At 39.1% G+C, this 14842-nt stretch overlaps 2 protein-coding genes across 3 annotated transcripts in view; both read right to left on the bottom strand.

The window, feature by feature from the left end:
• The window catches only part of EPHA6 (EPH receptor A6), a 1167010-nt gene that overhangs the window by 494961 nt on the left and 657207 nt on the right, over positions 1-14842 (bottom strand). The window lies entirely within an intron of this gene.
• Positions 1-14842, bottom strand: part of LOC143817012 (uncharacterized) — a 77995-nt gene that overhangs the window by 62525 nt on the left and 628 nt on the right. The window lies entirely within an intron of this gene.

The following is a 14842-nucleotide window of genomic DNA, read 5'->3' as shown; positions in this document are numbered from 1 at the left end:
AAATGTAGCCAACGATACACACCTTTATCAGCATTTTTACGATGCCATTTGTTTCAAGCATTTTTTGCCAACTTTTTGGCAATATTTTTAGTTTTGTTGCTGTTTTGTGTGTGCTTTTGCTTTTGAACCGCTATAGAAAAATCAAATTGAGCTTCAACACAAGAAAAACAAATACCAAAATAATATAGCAAGCTGCGATGTGATCCGGCACGAACTCCAAAAATGATATAAAATATCCAAAAACTAAAAATGTAGACTTTACAATATTATACTATAAACTTAAAAAATAATAGGAGCAAGCAAAAAAAAAAAGAAATGATATGCAAAAATGTCAAATTGCTAAACGTGAAATCAATAATTTTACTTTCCACAAGAATCCATAGTTTTCATTTACGGCAAATAAAAAATTGATGTCCATAAAATGATGAACAACTATGCAGATAGTCTTAATAGATAAAGGAAAAATTTTCCATAATTTTGTGTATACAGATCCTATGAAAAACTATGATTATTAATAAAACTTTTTGAAAAACACTATCTGGTGACTTAGATATGTTTTTTTGGATTTACTGGCAATATGGTGGAGAGTTAACCAAAGAGAGTACAGAGTTAAAGAAGTGGTGAATCCTCTGCTATTCTATATTTTCATATTACATTTTCATATTACTTTCTGCTACAACTTTATATTCATATTTTTCTTATTCTGTTTTGGACATTTTCATTATTTTTTGGTGTAGAGAAGTTAGCATGCTTTTTTCTGTGGATAGTTACTATTATATTGATTTTACATATGTAATAGAATTTTACACATATTGAAAGCCACATATTTTCTATCCGTTGATGTAGCTGTGTGAGGATTTGTTTTTTGAGATTAAGCTGTCTTAATAAATAAATTTATTCTTATTTATATTTTTTTATGCCATCATCTAGTTTAAATGCCAAATCTATTATTTGAGTAAGAAACATGAAACTACCAAATTTAGGGTATGTGCACACGTTGCGGATTCTCTGCGGATCCGCTGCGTTTTTTGCGGTGCAGAAACGCTGCAGATCCACAATTGATTTACAGTACAATGTAAATCAATGAGAAAAAAAAATGCTGTGCACACTTTGCGGAAAATCTGCTGCGGAAACGCTGCGGTTTAAAAGAAGTAGCATGTCACTTCTTTTTTGTGAATCTGCAGCGTTTTTGTACCCATTGCATTATAGAAAACCGCAGGGGTAAAAAATGCACCAAATCCGCAAGAAAACCGCAGCAAAAACACACAAAAAAGCTGCGAAACCGCTCAAAAAACGCGACTAATCCGCAGGTGCATTTTCTGCCAGCAGAGGCAGAATCCGCACCAGAAATTCCTAAGCCTAATCCGCAACGTGTGCACATAGCCATATATAGTTTTTTTAAACTTTACTACTACTGTGTGTCCTTTATAATTCCAGTGTTTCATAATATATATTTCATTTTTACTATTTTTAATACTTTTACACAATAAAATTGAGGTATTTCTTACATTGGACAGTTTTACCCTCAAAACACGAACTACATATCTGTTCACAGATAACTTTTCTGACTTACTTATTTGTTCAGGCAGTTGTCAGTTGTGACTTTTTTATGTTTATTCTCGGTGTGCTCCATGGAGAACTGGCCTGAGGAAGGCATCAGAATGATGCTGAAAAGTTTTACCTTGTACATACTTTTCATGTCCTATCAAAACAGTTTGAAGATCTCTTGGACTCCTTCCATACTTAATCATGTTTTATTTTTATTTTATTTATTTTTTTTTTTTCACTGTTTAAAAAAATTTAGGATGTGGAGGTCTCATTTCTTAACATAGCGTGTTAAAAGGAATCTGTGAACATGTGTTTGCCATATAATCTGAGAGCAGTGTGATGTAGGGACAGAAACCCTGAGTCCAGCAATTTGTCCGTTACTAGTCCGTGTGTTTTATGTCAATAACATCAGTGTTTTATCAGCAGAAGATTATCACTAGAGGACAAACTGCCTCATATCTCCTAGTCCAACATTGCCTTCACCACTGATTGACAGCTTTCTGCCTATGCACAATGTATACAGAAAGAAAGCTTTCAATTATTGGTGTGGGTAGAGTTATACAAATGTCAGCATTCTGGGCTCTGCAGTAGAGAAAACTGTGATTCTATCACAACTGCAGCACCCAGTAAGCTAAGTGATACATGTGATGCTAGTCTCTTCTCACGGCCAAGCCGCATAGTCAAGGAGTCAAAGGTCAGAAGCTAGGAGGGTATGTCGTAAACAGAAGAAAGAGACCACAGCATAGTCAGGTAACGTTCCAAGGTCAGAATACCAGGGATAGCAGATCAGAGCAGAAAGCGTTAAACAGATGAATGATTTAACGAGGTCCAAGGTCAGGCAATGAAAGATCAATATACAAAACGCAAGGCACAGAGAGAAAAAATCACACTAAGCTGAATGTTCACCTGGCAGAGGTGTGGGAGAAACAGCTCAGTTAAGTAGCCTGGTAATTACCTGGGATAATGAACACCTGTAGACAGTTTCAGATTGGACAGCCAAGCTGTTAATCAACTCAACAGCTCAGCATGCCACTGTACCATATTGGGTGGCTCAGCTGTCAGTAATTGCATCAAAGACACACTGAGGGGTGGAACCGTGACAATACATCGCAGTAATCAGGGCATCTGTGCTTACATAATGCTGCTGTCAGATTACATAGCAAAAACCTGCTGTCAGATTCACTTAACTTTACCATGTCACAGAAAGATATGGTGATGCAGAAAGCTGTAACTGGACACTTAACTCCATATATAATGTGATAACTCCCTTTGGCTTCCCACAGGGACTGTTTGATCAATTATAAAATTTTAAGAAGACTTGTCATTGTCACCAGATATAGATCTGACGAAGCTGGTGTATTGATGTTGAAAATCCATGTCAAGATAACATTATAGTCTTCAAATAGAAATTATCATTTTAATATACGACAGGGAAACAATTGAAAATCACAAAATAAACCTCAACATAATCTGTATGTATTTATGTAAAAAAAGGAAACCATTGTTTTAATATACATACATAAAAGTTAAAATAAATGCGTAAATCAATTTTCTGATTCTTGGCAAGAAGATTAACTTGTAAACAGGAACATTTTCCTTATTTGTTTCAGAGGAAGGGTTGATGGATTGAACTCTTAATAGTGGAGAACAAAGTTGTATGTACAGTACTATTCTGCAGAGAAAACAAGTCTACTGAACTCAGAAATAGCTCAATTATATATATCAATCTTGTGAATAGTTGCAAATAAGCTAAGGTTTCTGCCAAAGGCACAAGATTGTTATTTGTCAGAGCTGGGAATAAGGGCATCTTCATGTCCGGTGAAGTGACCACTTCAGCCTTCAAAAACCGAGGAGGCAGTTAAAAAGGACCCTTCGCTCTTAGAACACCAGTTTTAAAGTTAATACTTTTAATCTTTGTAAAATTAAAATTCCAGAGAATATTTTCTAAAAATGATGCGTTATGCCATTCATCTGATATTCTGAATAAAGATTTATGAATAAGACAGAAAAAATGAGTGTTATCAGTTGAGTGTTGTCCATGCACACACTGACATTGTCCAATCAGGCTATGTATAGGCACACCCCTTTGACAAGGAAAAAGGTAACACCTGATTGTCAATATATTCATACATTTCTAGGAGGAATTATTGGCATAAATCAGAGCTCTATAAAAAGGTGCCCAAGAATAGTTATTTTATGAGGAATACACATACCTACTGGAAAAAACATATCAGGAGCAGCGTTCCCTCTAAGCTGTGAGCTTTGGAAAAAAAATAGTTAAAATCTTAATATAAGGACAATGATTCCAATAGCGGTTGTACCTATCTGCAGGTTTTAGTATTTTTAACTCCTTCATTCCTACGTGCACGGCTTAGAACCGAGTTCAGGAGAGCTAACGTGTTTTGAGCTGACAAATCCTCTGTACAAAGGCTTTCAAAAGGCCTTGGAATTAAAAATAAGTTCCACAATTGGATGTATTAAAAAATGTTCCATTGCTGAGATAATCTTAAAAATGTGCCCCTGATGCGTACTGGGTAATGACTTTGTCTGACTGTGTAAAAAATGATCACCACAGACCACAATTTCTGGGAAGGGGAGTAAGCAAAAAAGTATACAAACAGGACAGCATGGGATCACAGCTGATTATTTCTGTTAGGTAAAACATTTTTCTGTCTGTTTTTTCATGACGTGGCAAAAGCACTTGTTTCTGTGATAAAACAGACATGCAAATATTGTATCTTACAGAAAGCGGCAGCTGCCATCCCATGCTGTCCTGTCTGTATATTCTCTTTTGCTTCCTCCCTTTCCAAGAAATTGTGGTCTGTGGTAATCATTTTGTACACAGTCAGACACAGTCATTACACAATACACAGCAGGGGCACATTTATAAGATTATCTCAGCACAGGATCATTTTTTTAACACATCCAATTGTGGAAATTATTATTATTCCAAAATCTATTCATTAAAATTTACTTTGATTGTGGGACTATCCATTTAAGTACAAACTAAATGCCTGTCTGTTCAGTTTGCAATGCATTCAAAAAATCGAGAAAATCTATGGATGTACCAAATGAAACACTGGAGTATTCAATAGCAAAGTCAAGGGTCAACACAATAATGTGATTGAGGGAAGAATATCAGCCATGTTTTCCAATGCCAGAAAGAGGGATGTGAATTAAGCTATCTTTGGCTTATTTTGCACCAATAACTTTCGCTAACTTGTAGTGCAGTTTTGGCACAGACTATTGCATTTTTCCATGCCTATTTACTTGTCAAATAATTTGGAACAGTGTATGCCACGATTAGGTGTGGGTTAACATCTCAAAACGTGTAGGCTCTGTGTTAGGTGTCGAATGCCCACCGCTGCACAGGGGGAATCTCGAGCCATGTCCACTGTGGTCTCCCATATTCCTCCAGCCGCAGTGGAGCCTGCTCAGCAGAGACGTCAGTCCCAGCATCTGTCTCAGTCTGATACTGTGCGAATGGTTACTGCTGCCTTTCCAGGCTCTGCTTCTATAGCCAGCACTGGTCAGCGGCGAGCAGGTTTTTCTGGGACTAAGTCCTGCTTTTCACGCACTGAAAATGCCCATGGGAGGACCTCTCATTGGAGGTCGGGGGTCACATGCTCAGGTCGTGTAGCAGCTCCTATTGGTCCACCAGGAAGGTCCTGAAGAGCTGCAACTATAAAAGGTTCGCATGGCTGCACGGCCATGAACTAGAATCAAATGTGTTTGGCTTATGCCAGTGGATACTATACCACTCTATACATATGTGGTGTGAGGCTGTAGCTTTGGGACTGTACACTCAGGCAGGCAGCTAGCGTCAGTGGGGGCAATTGGCCATTGGCTTATCTTCTGGTTTCAGAGCAAGCACAACCCTAGTTAGGGTAATAGTTTTGTGTACAGAGCGACTCTGTGAGGCAACAGAGATCGCTTCCAGTTCACACGGGGTGAAGCTTAACCCACGTGTGAGCTCATAGTCTATCCGCCATTACTTTGCAGCAGGTATCTCTGCACGGTGGACCCCGGGCTGCGAACGCACCTTGTAGCTACCTATCTATACTCGGTGCGTTCCGCTAGCGCTAACACTCTGTACCTCATTTTATGATGTTGCTTTGTTACAACATATTTTTACTCAACATTCAATAATAATAATTATTATTATTTATTTATATAGCACCATTGATTCCATGGTGCTGTACATGAGAAGGGGTTACATACAAATTACAGATATCACTTACAGTAAGCAAACTAACAATTACAGACTGATACAGAGGATAGAGGACCCTGCCCTTGCGGGCTTACATTCTACAGGATGGTGGGGAAGGAGACAATAGGTTGAGGGTTGCAGGAGCTCTAGGGTTGGTGAGGCGGTAGCTCCGTTAGTGGTGAGGAGGCAGTGGGGTCAGTGCAGGCTGTAGGCTTTCCTAAAGAGGTGGGTTTTCAGGTTCCGTCTAATGAAGATTGCATGCTTATTCATGTGGCTGGACTTGGATTCATGTGGAAAAAATGTCTAAAACACATAATAAATGTGGTGGCAATACATGTAAAAGCTTTTGGTGCAAATTAAGCCAGAATTCTGGCCCATTTAGTATACTAGTTCTGGCCCATTGTATCTATGCACTAGATTGGTTTATTTAGGCACAGTCATGGCTGAAAGTATTGCCACCCTTGAAATTATTCCAGAAAATTAAATATTTGTCCCAAAAAATTATTGCAATTACCGATGTTTTGTTATAAACCTGTTTATTTCCTTTGTCTATATTGTAACAACACAAAACAAAACTGAGAAAAAAAGCAAATTGGACATAATTTTACACAATATGCCAAAATGGGACAGACAAAATTGTTAGCACTCTAAACTTAATATTTTGTTGCACACCCTTTGGAATAAATAACTGCTATCAATCACTTCCTATAACCATCAACAAGCTTCTTACACCTCTCAACTGGAATTTTGGACCACTTGACTTATGCAAACTGCACCAGGTCTTGTATATTGGAAGGCACCTTTCCCAACATCAATTTTAAGATATATTTGGAGTCATTGTCCTGCTTGACCTAGGATGCAAAATCGAGCTTTCTGACACTGGGCGCTACATTACAACCTAAAATCCATTAGCAATCTCCAGATGTTGTGCCTTTACACAGTCAAGGCATCCAGTGCCATAGGCAGCAAAACAACTCTTAAACATCTTTGAAACTCCACCATATTTGATTGTAGGTACTGTGTTCTTTTCTTTGTAGGACTCATTCCATTTTAGGTAAACAGTAGAATTATGTGATTTACCAAAAAGCTATCTTGGTCTCATCTGTCCACAATATGCTTTCCTAGAAGGATTTTTGCTTACTCATGTACATTTTTGCAAACTGCAGTCTAGCTCTTTTCCATCTTGTGTGTCAGAAATGGTGTCTTCCTGGGTCTCGTGCTATAGTGTTTAATTTTATTCACATATAAACAGATAGTTTGTGCTGACACTGATGCACCCTGACACTGCAGGAGAGCTTAAATTTCTTTGGAACTTGATTGGGGCTGCTTATCCACCATCCAGACTATCCTATGTTGCAATTTTTAATCAATTTTTCTCTGCCGTCCTCGTCCAGGGAGATTAGCTACAGTACCGTGGGTTGTAAACTTCTTGATTGTATTGCATACCATGGACAAAGGAACATGAAGATCTCTGGAGATGGACTTGTTACCTTGAAATTGCTGACATTCTTCAACGATTTTGGTTTTCATGTCCTCAGACAGTTCTCTTTTCCTCTTTCTGTTCTCCATGCTTAGTACACACACAGACAAACAATGCAAAGACTGAGTCAACTTCTCCCCTTTGTATCTAGTTTCAGGTGTGATTTTTATATTGCTGACACCTGATACTTGCCAAAGGGGAGTTGGAACAAACATCACATGCTTGAAACAAAGTTTTTTCCCACACTTTTGAAAAGGTGCCAACAATTTTGTCCAGCCTATTTTTGGTGTTTTCTGTGAAATGATATCCACTTTGCCTTTTTTTTCCTTTTTTGCTTTTTTCCAATACACACAAAGGAAATAAACATGTTTATAACAAAACACGTGTAATTGCAATAATTTTGAGAACTCTGGAACAATTTCAAGGGTGCCAACATTTTTGGCCATGATGGTAAATGGTATTAAAGAATGGAGATTCAAATTACAGGATAACAAAACCAGATTTTAATTGGCTTCTTATAGCCTAAATCCACACTGCTGACATAGTGTGAATGTCACCATTCAGAGCTGAGCCTGAACAGAGCCAAACACCCAGTTGTGAGCTTGGACACGGTGAAATCCCAGTCTTCAGCCTCGCTGCACATGTCTAAATATCAATAGCATTTTTTTCCTGGTAACTGTACACAGTGAAAGTAATATTTATCACAGCCAGTTCCTTCTGTTCTTGAAGAATAAACACATTAGAAAGCCTTTCCAAATTAGAATCCCAGGAGCTTCACCCCCTTGTTTGATAGAAACTGAGATATGTGAAATAAAACCCTGCATCTCTTGTTTTTTAATTGCATTCTGGCTGATGCTCAACATAGATCAAATATTGCTCATACATCGAGCAATGTGCATGATTTATAAGGCACTCAGCCACGCCATCATCTCAGGTCACATTAAGTTTCTAAATCGGGCTGAAATTCCCGTGATTATGTCTTAGCAGCAGCTGAGCTCCTTTTTCTTGAATTCCTATTTGTTCTTCTTCTTGCACATAATTGATGTTCAATATTACTATTTTTGTTTCAATTAATTTGCACCCCTATTGCATGACACACACATTCCTCATAATCCGATGAACAGCAAAAGTTTAATGATGAAAGAAGTACTAACAATTATTTTTATCTGTAAATGATACATGACAAAGTTGTACCTGGATCTTGTCACATTGAACAAGAAAACTCATCTATGAGCGGAAGGGAACAAAGCAGGAGGAATTGAGCTGATTGATATATAGTTTTGTAGAGGAAAAAACTCCTTATGGTATTTTTTCAAAGACATTTCTGTTAATTCTTGGCTCAGGAGTCTAGTGGGTGGTCTAAATAATTGCTGACAGCGTTTACCATATGTGCAGATAACGTGCTGTCAAAAGTATTTGACTTGGTGTCGTTTCATTCTATTTTTGCATATTTCCACACTTGAATGTTTCAGATCATTAAAATATGTTTAATATTCGATAAATACAACTCAAGCAATTGCATAATATTGGTTTAAAATAACAACGGAATTTATTGAAGGCAAAATGCTGTTTAGCTCTACCTGGTCCTTTACAAAAAAAATAAGAAAAATGCTTGGCCAGAGCGGCATCTTTGGGAAAGTTGTAAGGTGCAAACCTGTGTTAGCCAAAAAAAACTTAAAGACTAATCCCATATTTGTCAAAAATATTTAGATGACCCCCAAAACTACTGTGATAATATTCTGTGGGCTGATGAGGGAAAGTTCAAACTGTTCGACAGACATTGGGCAAAAACCTAACATGGCACAACCTTCATAAGATCATCATACCAATAAACAAACATGATGTGTGGAGCTGCTTTATTTCTGCAGGACCAGGACGTCTTGACATAATTGATAGAATCAATTTAGCTCTGTATCAGAAAATCTTGACAGAGAATATCTGTTAACTCAGTTGGGTTATATACGGCAAAATTATAATCAGAAGCACACAAATAAGTCCACCTCTGAATGGTTCAAAAGAAATAAAATTATGGTTTTCAAGTGGTTGAGTAAGGCTAGGTTCACATTGCGTTAGGGCAATCCGTTTAGCGCTAGCGGATTGCACTAACGCAATGTTTTTTTCGGGGCCGCATTTAGGGGTCGCGTTAACGTCCCCGCTCTAGCAGATCCCCGATCTGCGAGAGCGGGGAACGGACCTCGGGCGCGCCGCGGACGCTGCAAGCAGCGTCCGCGGCGCGTCACAGAAGAACGGCACATCGCTAGCGCGTGCCTTTTTCGGCTCGCGCTAGCGATGCGCTACAGGCGAAATTTACATTGCTGTCAATGGGTGCGCTAACGGACCCGTTGCACGGCGTTAATTGTGACATTTTCGCCATGCAACGCTGTCCATTAGCGTGCACACATTAACGCAATGTGAACCTAGCCTTAAGGTCCTGACTTAAATCTACTGTGTAAATACAGCAGTTGTCCTAACTTAGTAATTACTAGAGAAAAACAGATCTGACAAAACTTGAATTCATCAAATCGCGAGAAAGTCAAATTGTAACAAATTTATTCTCCACTAATTGAATGTTCCCTATTAGTCCCCAGACCATAGTAAGCATAACTTAAAAAAAATAAAATATAACTTACCTCAGCACTCTCATATCCAGGTACCTCTGCTGCCTCCAGTGCCAACCGGTCCTCAGAGATTCTTCTTTCCACAGTCGTGAGGCCGATGTTTTCACTCTAGATCAGGACTGTTTGCCACCAAGCCATCGTAATGTTGCAGTGCAAATTGTGACAAAATGAGGTTTCAATGCGCTGTGACCTCCAAGGTCTGACATCTTTACTCTATAACAAGACTTCGGTCCAGACCGGTTTGTGTTTTAACCTTTTTACAACTCTTTACAATTCAGCAGAATGATGACTGCTATTGTGCTGATTTTGCGAGAAGTAAATTACACAAGATCTGTTTTGTGGTGAATCCAGATTTTTGTAAAATCCAAGAAGAATTCAATTCAACTGAAATAAATTTGCCCATTTCTAGTAATAATGTTTTACAAAAGCCTTTTAAAAGGTAAAAGTTAGAGTAAGTTTTATGTGAGTGGCCTTAGACAGGCTACAATTCAAGGACACATGGTGGAAGGGGCGATATCACACCTTTGAAACTTAGGGTACCTTTACACAGTGCAATTTTGATCGCTACGACGGCACGATTTGTGACGTTCCAGCGATGCATTTACGATATCGTTGTGTCTGACACGCTACTGCGATCCGGATCCCCGCTGAGAATCGTACGTCGTAGCAGATCGTTTGAAACTTTCTTTCGTCGTCTAGTGTCCCGCTGTGGCGGCATGATTGCATCGTGTGACACAGGTTGTATACGATGTGCGCACAGTAACCAACGGCTTCTACATCGCAAATACGTCATGAAATTATCGCTCCAGCGCTGTGTATTGCAACGTGTGACCGCAGTCTACGACGCTGGAGCGATAATCATACGACGCTGCAACGTCACGAATCGTGCCGTCGTAGCGATCAAAATTGCACTGTGTAAAGGTACCCTTAGATTTATGTTATGTATTCTTTGCAGGTTATCAGGTGTGAATCCCTATATATCATTTATTCTTACATATTGGCACATTTTGGAGGAATTAAAGAGATAATGAAACATAAAACTGACAGCCTTGTGCATTGTATCTTACACTCCACGTAATATATCTTAAAACAATCTGCGCAGGATTGATTAGACACAGATCCGCTGCAGAGCACAATGCTGACTCTTGGCATCAGCTGCCAGCAATACACAATTTTGTATGAGAAATCTTTGGTTGATGGGCTCTAGCATTCATAGGCTGATTGAATTTCTATTCCCCATTCATTTCTATAGCAATCCATGCATTGATGTTAAGAGCCTATTATAATTTTGGAGCAACTTACTAAGCTATATTCTCATGACCAGAATTGAGTGAAAAATAGAAAGGAAACTGGTGAACAGAATAAGGAGCCATAAATGTTTCAGCTGAGAAAACGTAATGTAAATATTTTATAAATATTTATTTAATTACCTTAATTGACTTAAAAAAAAGGCATTCTCTAAAGAAATAGCTTATAAAGTTTACGTTAGTTCAAGACTAATTTCATTCATATGTCTTGCTAAATCTGCCATGCAATGTGGAATTATCCTTTTTGTGCACCAGAATTATTCTTCTAGTGACCCTTGTAAGTTCCCATAGGTTACAGTAAGGAATAGAGTTGAGCGGGTCTGACGATATTCATATTCACCAAATCGTGCAGATTTTACCGGGAAATTCGATTTGCAGCAAATTTATTCTCGAATTGAATGTCTTGTATTATGTTCTAGGGTCTGTAGAGAAGTAGAAGTAGAAAAACAACTGATACCTCACCGCTCACCTTCGCTCCTCAATGACCTACAGTTCTCAGCCCCTCTTATTACAGCCACAAGCTCCAATGTTGGCCATCTTCAAACTAGGCTGGGATTTCCAGCAACAAATAGTCCAAGGACGTCCCTGTACATGTGTGTCGTAAGGTTGCATGTCATGACGTCATAAAGATGCAACCTTAAAATGCACAGGGATGTCCATGGTTTAGTTATGGATGGAAGTCCTGGCCAAGAGTGTGCATTATATGGTTGTGGCCCACCTTGCTGTGACATTAAAAAGCACATACACAGAGCCATCCCTGGAAATGCTGGCCTAGTGTAAAGACTAGCGGCTTGGGGTTTCAGGACGTGGTGGCGGTAAGAAGAGGTGCCAAGGACTTATGGGCGAGAACAAGTAGCTGAGGTGGCCTGATAGGTTAGCGCTGAGGTAAGTTTTATTTTTTTTTACTTTTTGATGGCCCTCTAAGGTTTGAACAGAGAGAATTTCAAAAACTGCATTCTGGAGGAAACAGATTTGTGTAAAATTTCATTACAATTCAAATCCTCTAATAAATTACAATTCAAATTCTAATAAATTTGCTTATATCTAGTAAGTATAGCAAGTTTAATACTACCTGTACTAATATGACACATCCAAGTAAATGTAAAAAATTAGAATCAAGGAGTCAAAAAATACAGCTCTGGCAAAAATTAAGAGACCACTGCAAAATGTTCTTTTTACGCATGAGAGAATCCAGTATACTGTGCTAATATTAAAAATTACACTTGAATATTGAATAAAACAAAGTTTATATATCAATATAACAAAAAATCACAAAAATCCAAAGTCAATATACAACCGTTAAGGTCACTACCTGGTTTACATGGGGAAATGCCAACACCTGCACTGCCTACTGCCCATGTATATAGTGCATAATGAAATCCTAACTCTTAGACCCTTGCAATGTCCTATCCCAGATGTAAATTATATATGCATGAGTTGTATCAGAAATATGTAACAATTAGCACTTACATGAGGAGTGGTCTGCCTGGTGTGGTGAACCCCAAAGCACCCCAACGTGTGTTTCGTCGCTTCGTCCTGGGGCACTTTCTTGGGGCACTTTCGGGATCACCACACCTGCAGTCCACTCCTCATGTAAGTGCTAATTGTTACATATTTCTGATACAACTCATGCGTATATAATTTACATCTGGGATAGGACATTGCATGGGAAATATTTCTGCACTCATTATCTAAATTAGGTTATTTATTTCTTTCATTGCTGTGGTTTTTGTCTCTTTTTTTGTCTTTTTTAATAAAGCAGCTTTGTTTTTGATACTTCCTGGTATTTGACTTTGATAAAGGTTTATTGATACCGTCATGTACGGATTCAATAGAATACATTACAATTCTATGGGGAAAATCTGCAAATATAATTCAGCATACTCGAAAGAGAAATTGTTGTGTTGCAGATTTTGAACACAAAAAAGTACAGTGGACAGGAGATTTCTATAAATCCTATTCACTTTGCTGGAACTGTAAGAAGCTGTGTTTTGACAACAAAAATACACAGCATAAAAAACTCTTCAAATGTTCATTGTGGGATCTTAACCTAGGCATGTACACTATACAGGAGAGAGGATCCCGATGAACATAAGAGCTTACACTCTACAGGAGAGAGAGCACCCCACTGACCATAAGCACTTACACTCTACAGGAGAGAGAGGACCTCACTGACTATAAGAGCTTACACTCTACAGGAGAGAGAGGACCTCACTGACTATAAGAGCTTACACTCTACAGGAGAGAGGGGACCTCACTGACTATAAGAGCTTACACTCTACAGGAGAGAGAGGACCCTGCTGACCATAAGAGCTTACACTATAGGAGAGAGAGAACCCTGCTGACCACTCAGCGACGCTGCAGCGATATAGACAACGAGCCGATCGCTGGAGCGTCGCTGTTTAGGTCGCTGTAGAGACGTCAAACACAGCAGCTCCAGAACGATGCAGGAGCGATCCAGTGACGTAACGGCGACTCACTTATCATTCTCGCTGGTTGTTAGCTCCATGTAAAACATTGCTGGCATCGTTGCTTTTGATGTCAAACATGACGATACACGCCGACCTGACGACGAAATAAAGTTCTGGACTTCTAGCTCTGACCAGCGATATCACAGCGGGATCCAGATTGCTGCTGCGTGTCAAACACAACGAGATCGCTATCCAGGACGCTGCAACGTCACGGATCATTGTCGTTCTCGTTGCAAAGTTGCTGAGTGTGATGGTACCTTTAAGAGCTTACACTCTACAGGAGAGAGAGAACCCTGCTGACTCTAAAATTTTACTCTCCACAGGAGAGAGAGGAACTCACTGAAATTAAGAGTTTACACTCAACCGGAGAGAAAAGCGCACTGACCATAAGATCTTACACTCTTATGGGAGAATGGGAGGAATAGGGCTAAGCAACAACACATGTGAAAAAGACTTGGGTATACTAATAGATAATAAACTGAATATGAGTCAACAGTGTGATGCAGCAGCAAAAAAGGCAAATGCAATTCTGGGATGTATTAACAGAAGCATACAGTCTAGATCACGCAAAGTCATTATTGCCCTCTACTCCTCTTTGGTTAGACCTCATCTGGAATACTGTGTCCAGTTTTATACACGACATTTAAAAAAAGACAAACTGGAGCAAGTTCATAGAAGAGCGACCAGAATGGTGACCGGTCTGAAAACCATGTCCTATGAGGAACGGTTACAGGATTTGGGAATGTTTAGCTTGCAAAAAAGAAGACTGAGAGGAGACTTAATAGCTGTCTACAAATATCTCAAGGGCTGTCACATAGTAGAAGGATCATCTTTATTCTCATTTGCACAAGGAAAGTGTACAAGCAATGGGATGAAACTAAATGGGAGGAGACACAGATTAGATATAAGAAAAAACTTTTTGACAGTTAGGGTAATTAGTGTTGAGCATTCCGATACCGCAAGTATCGGGTATCGGCCGATACTTGCGGGTATCGGAATTCCGATACCGAGATCCGATACTTTTTTGGTATCGGGTATCGGTATCGAAACAACATTAATGTGTAAAATAAAGAATTAAAATAAAAAATGTTGCTATACTCACCTCTCCGACGCAGCCTGGACCTCACCGAGGGAACCGGCAGCGTTCTTTGCTTAAAATGCGCGCGTTTACTTCCTTCCGTGACATCACGGCTTGTGATTGGTCGCGT

The sequence above is a fragment of the Ranitomeya variabilis genome, chromosome 3 (genome assembly GCF_051348905.1).
Source record: "Ranitomeya variabilis isolate aRanVar5 chromosome 3, aRanVar5.hap1, whole genome shotgun sequence".
Classification (NCBI taxonomy): Eukaryota; Metazoa; Chordata; class Amphibia; order Anura; family Dendrobatidae; genus Ranitomeya; species Ranitomeya variabilis.
The sequence above is the reverse complement of the archived record's forward strand: the minus strand, read 5'-3'. Positions and strand labels throughout refer to the sequence as shown.